Genomic DNA, 11775 nt, shown 5'->3' with positions numbered 1-11775 from the left:
GTGCCAGACAACTGCCACACTTATTGAGTAATTCTCTTATTCAGTATCTATGTCATGTTGTTGGTAGTTGAAGAAAACCAATTCAAGACGCGTGTGTTGTTATAGATTCAAAAGTGTACAACTGGACTACGGGAAGTGCATGGTTGCTGTCTCACTACCCTGAACGCAAAAAAAAATGTATCTACTTTTTTAAATGAAAATAAAACACGTTAACTCACACAAATAGTGGAAATCTAGAGTACCTAAATTAGATTTTTCCTGTTATAATCTACGGCAAAATTGGAAGATACGTGAAGTACATTAACATTCACTTAACACACAGTTTTGGAAATTATATAATAGTATATAACTATAAAAACATTGTATATTTGAATATTTCTCTATTATATTTTACTTAAATTCTAGTCATTATGCACACCGATATTGTATTATATAAGTATTTTCTTATATATCTTATATCGTATACCCGTTTGTTATAATTAATAGTACATCAGCACATGCGAAGAAAATCAATTTCTTATTGCATCAAATTTAATTATAATATATTGTCGTGTTGTATCGGAAAAGCCTTGAAGGTGCCTAAATCCAATTTTTTAAATATATAATAAACCAAAAAATTTTTTTTTTTATATCAACAAATTTATTAAAGAAGTAAAAATTCGTGATATTAATTTTATACTTTTATGGTGATTAGGCAAAGTTTTGTGTGTTGAGAAAAATTATAAAATATATAAGATTTAGATTAATTTTTTTCCGCAAGAGGTATTAAAACCAATTAAATATAGATATGCCTTAGCTGCTCTTTCAGTGTTTATCTTAATTGGACTACGATATTATTATTTAATTATAATTGAAAAATGTTGTTATGTTTTTGAAAAGACTATTCGTCGGAATCAACTTTGCACATGCCAAATATTTTAAAACTCTAATTGCAATACTAACTATTAAACAATGATATACTTACACGATGTATCGCGTATGATATTATTATGAGCCGATTACGATAGTTTCCCGAAATACTGAAGGCGTTAGCCCCATTGGAAGACGTATAAATTCTGTCCCAAAACCGCTGAAGGTCGAAACTACTTAATATTTAATTTTAAACCGAGTTATGAGTATTTTAAAACTTTTGAAATACTCATAAATCGCTTCAAAATTACAATATGATAAAAATCCTATGAGGTTGCCAAGATAATAATCTTACCTTTAAATTTTATTGGAGGTCAATTTACTCTAAATTTTAAACATAGCTTAGCGTGATCTGCCGAGTGTAAAATTTGTTATGTTACGCACTTGTAAGACGGAGACCACATACGGGTATTACGTCCTCTTAATATTAATTATTATTGTAGGCATGTCTGATAATTTTTATTATTTTGTACGTGTTTGTTAATTGTTTCGATTTATCGCAAAAAGGCTCAAGTTTGTCTCTTTAAGCTGCATAATGTTATATATTTATTGTATAATATCATAATATGATATAGCATACGTCAACCGTCGTATTTTTTGTCTCCCCCTTCCCTCCGATCCAAATCGTAATAATAATTCGTCAATTTTATTATACAATAGAAACGATACCTATAATTTTAATTGGTACACTTCACTCATATATCATATAATATACTGTAATGTTATTAGGAGCTATACTTTACGTCCGACTGGTTTCAAATCGAAAACGGCGATAAATCGATCAGCGATTTGTTTACGTTTGTTTTTACGTTTCGTTCGATAGCAACAACTATACATACATTGTACATTATATTATATTATCGCGTTGATTCGATAGATTAGACGCTGCAGCACACACATTTATAGGTATATAAAATATATATACATCGTACGCAGCTGACAAAATAAAATGTTTATTTGGTTACTTTTCCCGGAACATTTGTTTGTTTTCGTAAATCAGAAAGCATATATTATTATTATTATTATTATCGTTGGTATAAAATCTGATGGTGAGCGTGTGGGTGGTGGGTGGTATGCACGAGTGTTGGATCTTGGACCCTGCAGTGGTCATTGTATAATAATATATTATACAGTCGACGCCGTCCTCGTCGGTCTCTCGGTGAGTTCTTTATCCCGAGAATCTTGTTTTCGCGTTCCTTGGCGCCACCGTGATGGCAAATAACAAACGCGGTTCAGACCCAAACACGGTTATCTGCTGTAGCAAATGAAAAAAAAAAATAATAATAATAATAATAATAAATACTTATTATATATGGTACTTATATATGTACAGGTATGTTGTATATAAGAACAAGAAATCTCGACAACAAATGAATTCGGATTTCGTATTGTTGCGACCTCCAATAGCGACGCGTTCGGGTCTTCGATCGCATTAGAAGAGGTCCCGCGCACGAGTTATTCGCGTTATTATCGGTTCATCGGTGACGTGCACGCCACTGCAGCCGACGCCGCTGCCGCCCATCCGTCCAACCCCCCTGAGGCAATGCTAAACACTTTGGGTTTGGACTCGTTTTAGCGATACAAAGATGCATCGCCAAATTGGCGGGTGCAACCGCTCGCATTGTGCGCCGTGTACCACCTACCTATTTAAGCTGGACGTGTATTATTATTATATTATATTTTATTATTATACTTAACATGTGTATAAGAAAAATTCACCTTAGTAAAGAGAAGATTGGACAATTTAAAACGTAATCGCGCAAAATCGAAAATCGATTTCGTACAATAAAAGAACGATTTATATCAGTGTTTTGCTAAAAACACGTCAGATGGTTTTTCGTTTGGATTCCTGGGGAGGGTGGACCATTTTTTTCCAAAAGTGAGTTAATTATACGTATTATAAAGTTTTACTATTATATATATTCAACCAAACAAAGAAGATTCTTTCCATTTTCCACCAATTATTTATATCATATGTATTCATTTTTTTTAAATACTGAAATTATGATTATTCGGTTTGTATTCTTAAACAGTTATATCTAAGTACCTACAGTCGAGTCGCAATATCTTTAAGCGATATCGAAAGGAGATAAAAAAAAATAGCTACGATAAATATATTACTTGAGATACATAACACACATTTAACTTGACCTAATCTTGAGGAGATTAAAAAGTTTGTTGAGTTTTAAAACTCAAGTAATAATTATTACGACTTGACTGTGTACATAACACACCAATATTCAAATACATAGAAAATCAAAAAAAATGTATGTCAACTTCTTTAATTTTTTCCGAAATCCTTCTGAAATTACTATCTCAGCTTCTCAAAGTTTCTTACATCTCCGTCTAATAGCTTCGATAAACGGTAAACCGTTTTCCAAATTTATCTCAGAACTTTCCTTTACTACACTGACTTTTTTCTTTTGGTTGAATTTTAAGTACATCAATATTTTTATTTCGCGTTCGAGTTTCGACTATAACTGAGGTTGTATAATTTTCCAAAAACTTATAAAATATGCCGCTATATGGAGGCAATCATGCGGCAAGTTGGCCGGGCATGATAAGCATTCACAATTTAATGAGCAAAAAATAAAATTATTATTTCATCTATTATTATATTTATAGGCACTGTGCATATAGATCCACTCTAATAAATACCGTAGATTCTTATTATGTCGAACGTCAATATCTCGAATTTTTTCCTGAGCCCTTAATGGATTCGATATAACTTTGGATTATTGTACCAAGTAATATGTTTATAATTATACACTAAATTATTACTGAATTAACCAACTCGAAACCATCTGTTATTTGTTAAATTTGTTAAAAATGTTTAAGTTATAACTGTTATAAGCTTCTTAGACGTCTTTAAAAAATTAAACATAATATTATATAGCAATCAACAATAGTACCGGTATATTTACAAATTGAAATAAAAGATTTTTAATTTTTTAGATTTTCACGTTTTAAATTCATTGTTATGAATTATGATAAATAATAATATAATACTATCATAACCGTCATATAGGTTCACTTATTTATATGAAATTAATAAATTATCTAGCTGTCAAAATGTATAATAAGCAAACATTAATTACATTTTTAGCCGATTCATTCACGTTTTGCACCTGCCTCAGTGCTTAAATTAAAAATACACAACAATAAGCCACTATAATGTTATATTATTACATATTATTATTGTTATTGTATGGCAATAATATTATACTCAACTACTCCGAGAGCATTTTAACAATAGAGGTAATATTTATTTTTCAAAGTATTATTACATATTATTACTATTATGTTAAAAACACACAAAACCCACAACATAATATAATAATATTATATGCATTGTTCACTTAGCTGCACTAGCTGCAGTGTTGTTCTGACGCAAATCAGAGACTTTTGGTCTGGTGGGTTACCTGATTAGGTATATGATATACAATATACATATACCCTATAAATACACTGTTAGTTAAGTTTAACATTATGCGGAGAGAAGCCCGACTACTTCACAACAATCTCGTCGAGCGTGTACCTCGTTGCGGTCACGTTTTTTAAATATAATATGTAATATTATGTATAACGAATGATGGTCGAATCGGTTTGAAAGTTTGTGTAAACTTTCAGTCGGCCAACGTCATATAATTATGACGGTATATACTAAATATATTAAAGTGATGATAAAGAAAATGAAAATAACCGGATAAGTGGCTCTGCTATCAATATGTGTTATAGTACCCAAACTCTAGTCTATATTGTTCCTCGTCTTTTCTATTTAGGTTATTATGAAATAACAAAAATCGTTTTAGAGGAAATCGTTTATTTTATACGAGTGAATGTGTGAATATTCAGTGTCGTGAAAAATTGAGCTCAACCATCATAATGTATTAGGAATCGGAAAAAAACCCACGGAAAAAACCATCGAATAAAAATTCCCCAAAGTTTAGGTGTATCTGTTAAAAATAATATAAAAAATATAAAATTTATATGATATTATCATAATTGATAATATTTTATTGAGAGGACGTTAAATCAAAATTATTTTATATAACGTTATACTTTGGGGATTTTTTTCCCTAGATTCAATGTATTTTATTACATATAGATATAAATCAGAAGGATAAAGCGCTCTTCGGATAAGTTGCGGGTGATGTCGTACGGAAGGATATAAATACTGCACACATTATTAAAAGTTCAATAATATAATAATACATATTATCATAGAGCTTGCCTAGTCGTTATGATGAATTAAAGAATTTCCATTTTGGTTATAATCCAATTTCTAAAGAGTATTCATTACGGGGTGGAGTAGGTATACTAAATATTGTATTTTTTATTTTATTATCTTTTATTTAAACCTGCACGACTTGATAACTGAAAAAAGACGAGTTCAAAGGACAATCGATTAATCTGGTGAGGAAGAGATGTTCAAAAACAAAAATATCTCTCCGACTTGATTATAACTTTTTGACTGGCTGATAAACTACTACCACGCTGGTATTATAGGTACATATTAATATCATTGGAACCTAACCTCTACCTACGCGCGACATTAAGTAACGTTTACGAGGAATACGGCAAATGTTTATTGCTGACACGCAGTGACACGTCGAACGAATAAGTAATAACAACGCGTCTACATTATTTATTATTGTATGGGGCACTGTATAGGTATGTGTATTATACGCATATAATACGAAATGGGCCCGTGTTGTTAGTAGTACACGAGCGCCTCGGCTACCTAAACCTTATTCTTGTATTGTATTCGTATTTTTATTGGGTTTTGTGTAAATTGTTATTTCATCTGCCCCTCGACCGAATAACACGACAAACCCATTAGAAAATTATGTGACCCGCCGCTGCGGCAAAGAATACGGCGGCGACGACGACGACGACGACCACGTGCAACCGATTACCCTCTTCTTTGGAAACGTGTCACATCGATTACAGAAGACATTTCGCACAATGTGTTCACGGAAGTGTGTACTCGTTCTTTAATATTTTTCACCTTCCAAAAAAAAAAAAATAAAATAAAAGGACTCGCACACATTCACTCACACACGTGCGCGATCGCCCACACCCACACACACACATATTTGTATATAGTATATATTATATAAATTATACGTATATATAGTATTCTTTGTATACATAATGTGCGCGCGTTCGCACTACATACAGTCGACGTTATTATCGTTTCATTAGTCCACAGTTCACGGTTTCTGTTCGAAACGCATTTTTTCATCTTCACTAGGCAAATAAAATAGAACACTGCACGTCTTAACTGCGTAATACGTCCTTAACGACTCGGAATCGCCGAGGGCCAACATATTATTATAATATAATGATACTGTGATACACCTACTCACATTATATTATTATATATGTATACCGTACGCATACGCGCGCAGAGGCAGATGCGTGTCGCACACCCCGCGAGGTCCGAGAGGTGTGATGTGCAGCGTTTATTCCACTCGAAATCTCCTAGGCGTGCATTTACGAGCAGTGTATACCTATATATATATATATATATATATATATATATATATATATATATATATCATATGAAATAGAGATAAACAAAATAATAAACTGCGCCATGAGTGCCGTTGTCGTTTAATTTCCATATGCACTTGTGACCCCGCGCTAGGGATGCACCCCAATCACGGGGCCATTGTTCCAACCCTCCGTGATTTGGTCTCCCCTAATATATAATATACTTAAATACGATATTTATATAGTATTATATATATGTATATAGTGCAGCGTGCTTCGAGCGCCCCCCTAGAGGTCTTTAGTTCCGGTCTCGTCGCACGGCAAACGGGTCAAGGACGTTCGGCTGTTCCTCTCCGGTACAGGTGCGCTATATATATATATAATGTTGTTTAACCCTTTCGCCGTTATTGAAACCACTACGCCTGTTCCATCGACCGTAACGGTCGACGGAACATTGTCTCCCCCTTTGCTAGCACTTTTCAACAGCATTCAAATCTCGATCAAAGTATCATTCGAACATATTATAGACGTGCAGCGGTTACTTCGTAGCGTACGTTTTATATCTTCGGACCGCCGTTAAAACGATACCCTAACCGCAACTGCAGTGATCGGCATGAAATCGGGTTTAGAAGATGAAAAAAATAATATTAATTTCGAGGTAATAAATTTGGAAGGCCAAACACAATAATAATAATTAATATTTTATTCGGAAACGTTGCAATTTTTATGAAATGTTATTAGATATTATATATATATATGGGTATTGTCTATCGCTGAGGAATAATATCATCGTTTTGACGGGTGATAAACGGATAAAAACGTATATAGCCGCATAATATACGGGGAAGTATTGATATTATATTGCAAGTGTATATTAAAAATCAAAAATGCACCTATAGGTGCTAAATGCTGTATTTTTGTATCGACACTGTATAATAACCACATAACAAACTCGACTGACGAAAAATATGTTATATTATTCTATAATAATATATCGATACATAATAACAATTTGACATTTGTTTTTATGCGCGTAAAACGAATAATGGTTGACTGTCGTATAAAAATATAAAATATATAATATACGTCTCCGACTTCGTATATTATTATATGTTTCTTTTCGCGAGTACAATTTCTTATTTTTTTTTTCCAACGCGCATTTGTCGTCTGCCGGTCAAGAATGCTGCTTTGTCCGTAAAAGTGGCCTGCTGTTAACCTTTTGATAGCGAGATGATAATAATAATAGTGATGGTATGAGAGACGGACCAAAGACTACTCTACCACTATATATACCACGACAGTAGTTATATTATATTATATTATTATTATTATTATTATTGTTGTTGTGTATTATAATATATAACTGCTCAGAATATTACTACTACAATAACACGGCGCGCTGCAAACATAGGTATATTAGGTTTTTATATATTCGATGAACGGTGGCCGGCTGAAAACGGAAAAAGGAAAAAAAAAGAAAAGGACAATGTGCATATAAGACGGAGAAAAGGCTTCCCCGCGATATACATTATAATCGTTTTATATACACGTGAACATAATAAGAGAATCTTGGAAAAGTTTAACGCTTCGAGGAGCAATCACAAAAACCACAGTTTACCAGCCACCCCCGAATCGTCGCCGCCGCCGACCAGACAATGTTAATAATAAAAAAATGATAATAATAATAACACATATCGGCATTGAAAGCTTTCCGGGGTCTCTAATACACATTATTTATTATTATTATTATTATTATTATTTTCATTATTATTATTATATTATATTATATTGGCTGGTTTTATTCAGCCTGAAAACGACGCCGGTTCTCGCGCGTTTGATTTTCGGCCTATTGGATTAAAATCGTTATTAGCCTCGGGAAAATGTTTATGCGCGACGAGGAACGTTCACATTGTTGTCGATACATAAGCACACACACACACATACCTTATACCTACACATTTATATTGTACACGTTATACTATAACATGTCCTATATGTAAGACACACGCACGCACACACTACAGTTCTACTCATCGTGAGCATATTATTATTATTTTTATTTACTCCCGCCGACGAGCACCGTGCTTGTTTGTACACCCACCGACGGAGATATCGACGCCGAGTCCGATCGGACTGTTAAACGCGATTTCGAGCCTAATCGAACACGAGTAAAACGCTATATTATCAGGTACCTATGTGTGTGTGTATTATTATCTCGGTTTTGTTTGGCCGTACAATATTATATGTATTATTATTATTATATACATATACGGCGCACAAGTACGCATTATTACATTCAAGCGATGTGTATGCGTGCCATAAACAACACGCGGTTTAAACGTCGACGGATTTTCGGATATAATATATACCATATACGTACCAACCTACCTTGTTTTAGGTATTATGTATTATTATTATTATACAGTATGTGCGCGCATGATTAGTAAGACGCACGTGCACGGCGGCGGCGGCGTTTACGTTCGATAAAAAAAAAAAAACTAATAATTTTACGATGCACTTAAACCCATAAGCACGTGTGTTCTACGTCTTCAAGGGGAAAACAACGCGAGATAATAGACGCGTCGTTATAATATAATATGTATATAATATTATAAACCTATATGCATGTTTGTATATATACATATATAGGTATATCGTATATACGATATACCTAATAGTAAGGCGGATAAAATATAACGAGCCACCTCTGCGACCTCTGCGCACACGGAACAATAAAAGTATGATCATATTATACATATATATTTATTATTTTTTATTTTTTTTGTCTGGGGTCATCGTTAATGAATCTTAATTTCCATAGCTTCACGTGCGCATGACTGATGCAGTAACTAGACTGCGATAGTGTATAATATAATTATAATTTTTAGAAACGTGTCGTAATATTAAAATTAGTTTGATCTAATAATTTAACATATATATATATATACTTACGATAAATACGAATTCACATTGCTTGTCTGTTGACAGCGACACATAATATATAATGTTATAATTATATTGTATATACGATATACGTGTATAAAGTATATATTATCATGTACACGCGACGAGCTATTCTCATACCAATTAACGCTATTTATGATGTATATAATATTATCATGACGACATATTTAAACGTGCGTGCAATAATAGTTAAATGACAGCACAGCTCGGAGAAAACCATCATTGTGGTACGTTCATGTTTTTTAGCGTGTTATAATATCATCTATGGGACGTACTTAAATCGGTTTTGTCGGTGTAAACGCGTGGTTCGTATTAGATACTTGACAGATATTAAGACATTGAATATATATATATGCGAAACCTCTGGATAGCGGACACTCTTGGTCTCCGAAATCTTTTTCGGTATTCGGACGTACCAGCTATTTCTATTCTACAGAAGAAACTTCGGACTGGACTTTTGAAAAGTCGTGGTTGAATAATATTATGCAATAAACCATATTTGTTAGGAGGTCAAATAACATATAAATTACATAATAATATGTGTGATGTAGGTATCTCTATGATGTATAATATTTGTTGTACACATTCTCGCACTATATGGCGTCTTTTGAATTTTTGGATTTCCGATGTGAGTGTCATGATTTTTATGTTTTAACGTGTATCTATTTAAGGGTTAGATGTGTAATAGCTGGTTAAGTTTTTTATTTTTTGCATTTTATAATTATTATGAAATTATGATAAGAATTGCGCTAAAAGAGCGTCCATTATCTAAAGTGCCCGCGGTAAACGGAGGATTTTCCAAAAAAAGAAAAAAAAATAGGGAAAAAATTACTACATAATATATATATTTTTTAAATGAGCTTTTTCATATGTTCACTATTTAAAGTTATTCGTACAGGGCAAATTAGAATTTTTGCTGTTTTTATATTAAATTATTATCTATACCTCATAGAAAACAGGGCAGAAATTCAGTCCACTCAGATCCTGGATACCTAATATAGTAAAGTTATCAATAATGAATATAAATTTTATTTACGCTTAATATGTTGAAAAACGACCATATAGCTACGCAGCGTGTGTCATTCACTTATTATATTTTTCATAATTTAGGGACGATTTTGCTTTTTGAGGAGGAAACAGATAATAATTTGTTATATATAAAATAAGTTTATTTAGGATCCCTCATCAGTTTGATATGCTGTCGTGCAATTTCATGAATATAATATAACATTTAATATTTTAATACAAGTTATTATTTAAATATACAGTAAACAAGGATACGTCCTATTCATAATGTGTTCATAGAGCACTGAAAGAACTTTTAAATTTTCTCGAAATATTGATAAGAGCTATCACTGATAAATTTTAAAATTCAAAATACTTTTTTATAAGTCCTTAATCGAACTTAAAATGTTTAGTTCATTTTTATATAATTAGGTTTAAGAAATTTCCTCTAAAAAATATCCCATATTTTAAAAATTAACATTATTTTAACCACTGTGTTGATAAACTATAGCAGCGGTTCCCAACCTTTTTAGTTTCACGGACCACTAATTTTGTAAAAAAAATATTTGAGGCCCACCCATAGCATACCTATATACGTTTTCATAAAATTATAATATATATATATATAGTTATTAGGAACAAAAAATGTTAAAACTAAAAAAAAAATTGTTTATTAAAAAAAACTGAATTATATTATATATATTATATAATATTTAATACTTTATATATGGCTCGCGGCCCAGTACCATGCTACTCATGGCCCACCAGTGGGCCGCGGCCCATGGGTTGGGAACCGCTGGTCTAAAGTAAAATTTAGGGATCTAAAAGTGTATAAACAAATAAATTTTAAATTTAGAGGAAATAAATAAATATTTAAAAAAATATTGTTCTTATAATAAAAGTTATGTAATTATGATACACATGACAGGTAATTGGCACATGCGTGTGATAACAATTTTGTAAATTATAGATATTTTTAGATTATTTACTGTCATCGGGGTGGGGGGTGGGGCTTTAATTTTTTTCGATTTTTTTTTGTGGTTTGGAAACCCCTGATCTGGCTGATCTAAACGCGTAATTACGTCAGAGTGATTCACTTGGTCGAGGCGTTAAACGTTTTGAAAACAAATACCACTTTACAGAAATCCGCACTGAATAGTTCGATAATAATATTTTAATGACACGTGGACAAATGGCCAATTAACTAACTATTTTGACAGTGCAGGACAGTCACTAAATAAATTGGGGCCATCATATTATATGAACAGATAATTGCTGCAATTTGTTTTGTAATATGCATGATAATATACAAGATGATTTGGGTGTGATAGCATAACGAAATTTGTGTTGATACTTGAAAAATATGTTTTTGTTGAGTTTAAATGAAAATTGCTTTCC

The sequence above is a fragment of the Diuraphis noxia genome, unplaced genomic scaffold (assembly GCF_037042655.1).
Source record: "Diuraphis noxia isolate RWA-SAM2 unplaced genomic scaffold, SU_Dnox_SAM2 contig0003, whole genome shotgun sequence".
NCBI lineage: Eukaryota > Metazoa > Arthropoda > Insecta > Hemiptera > Aphididae > Diuraphis > Diuraphis noxia.
This window is presented reverse-complemented; position numbering follows the sequence as displayed.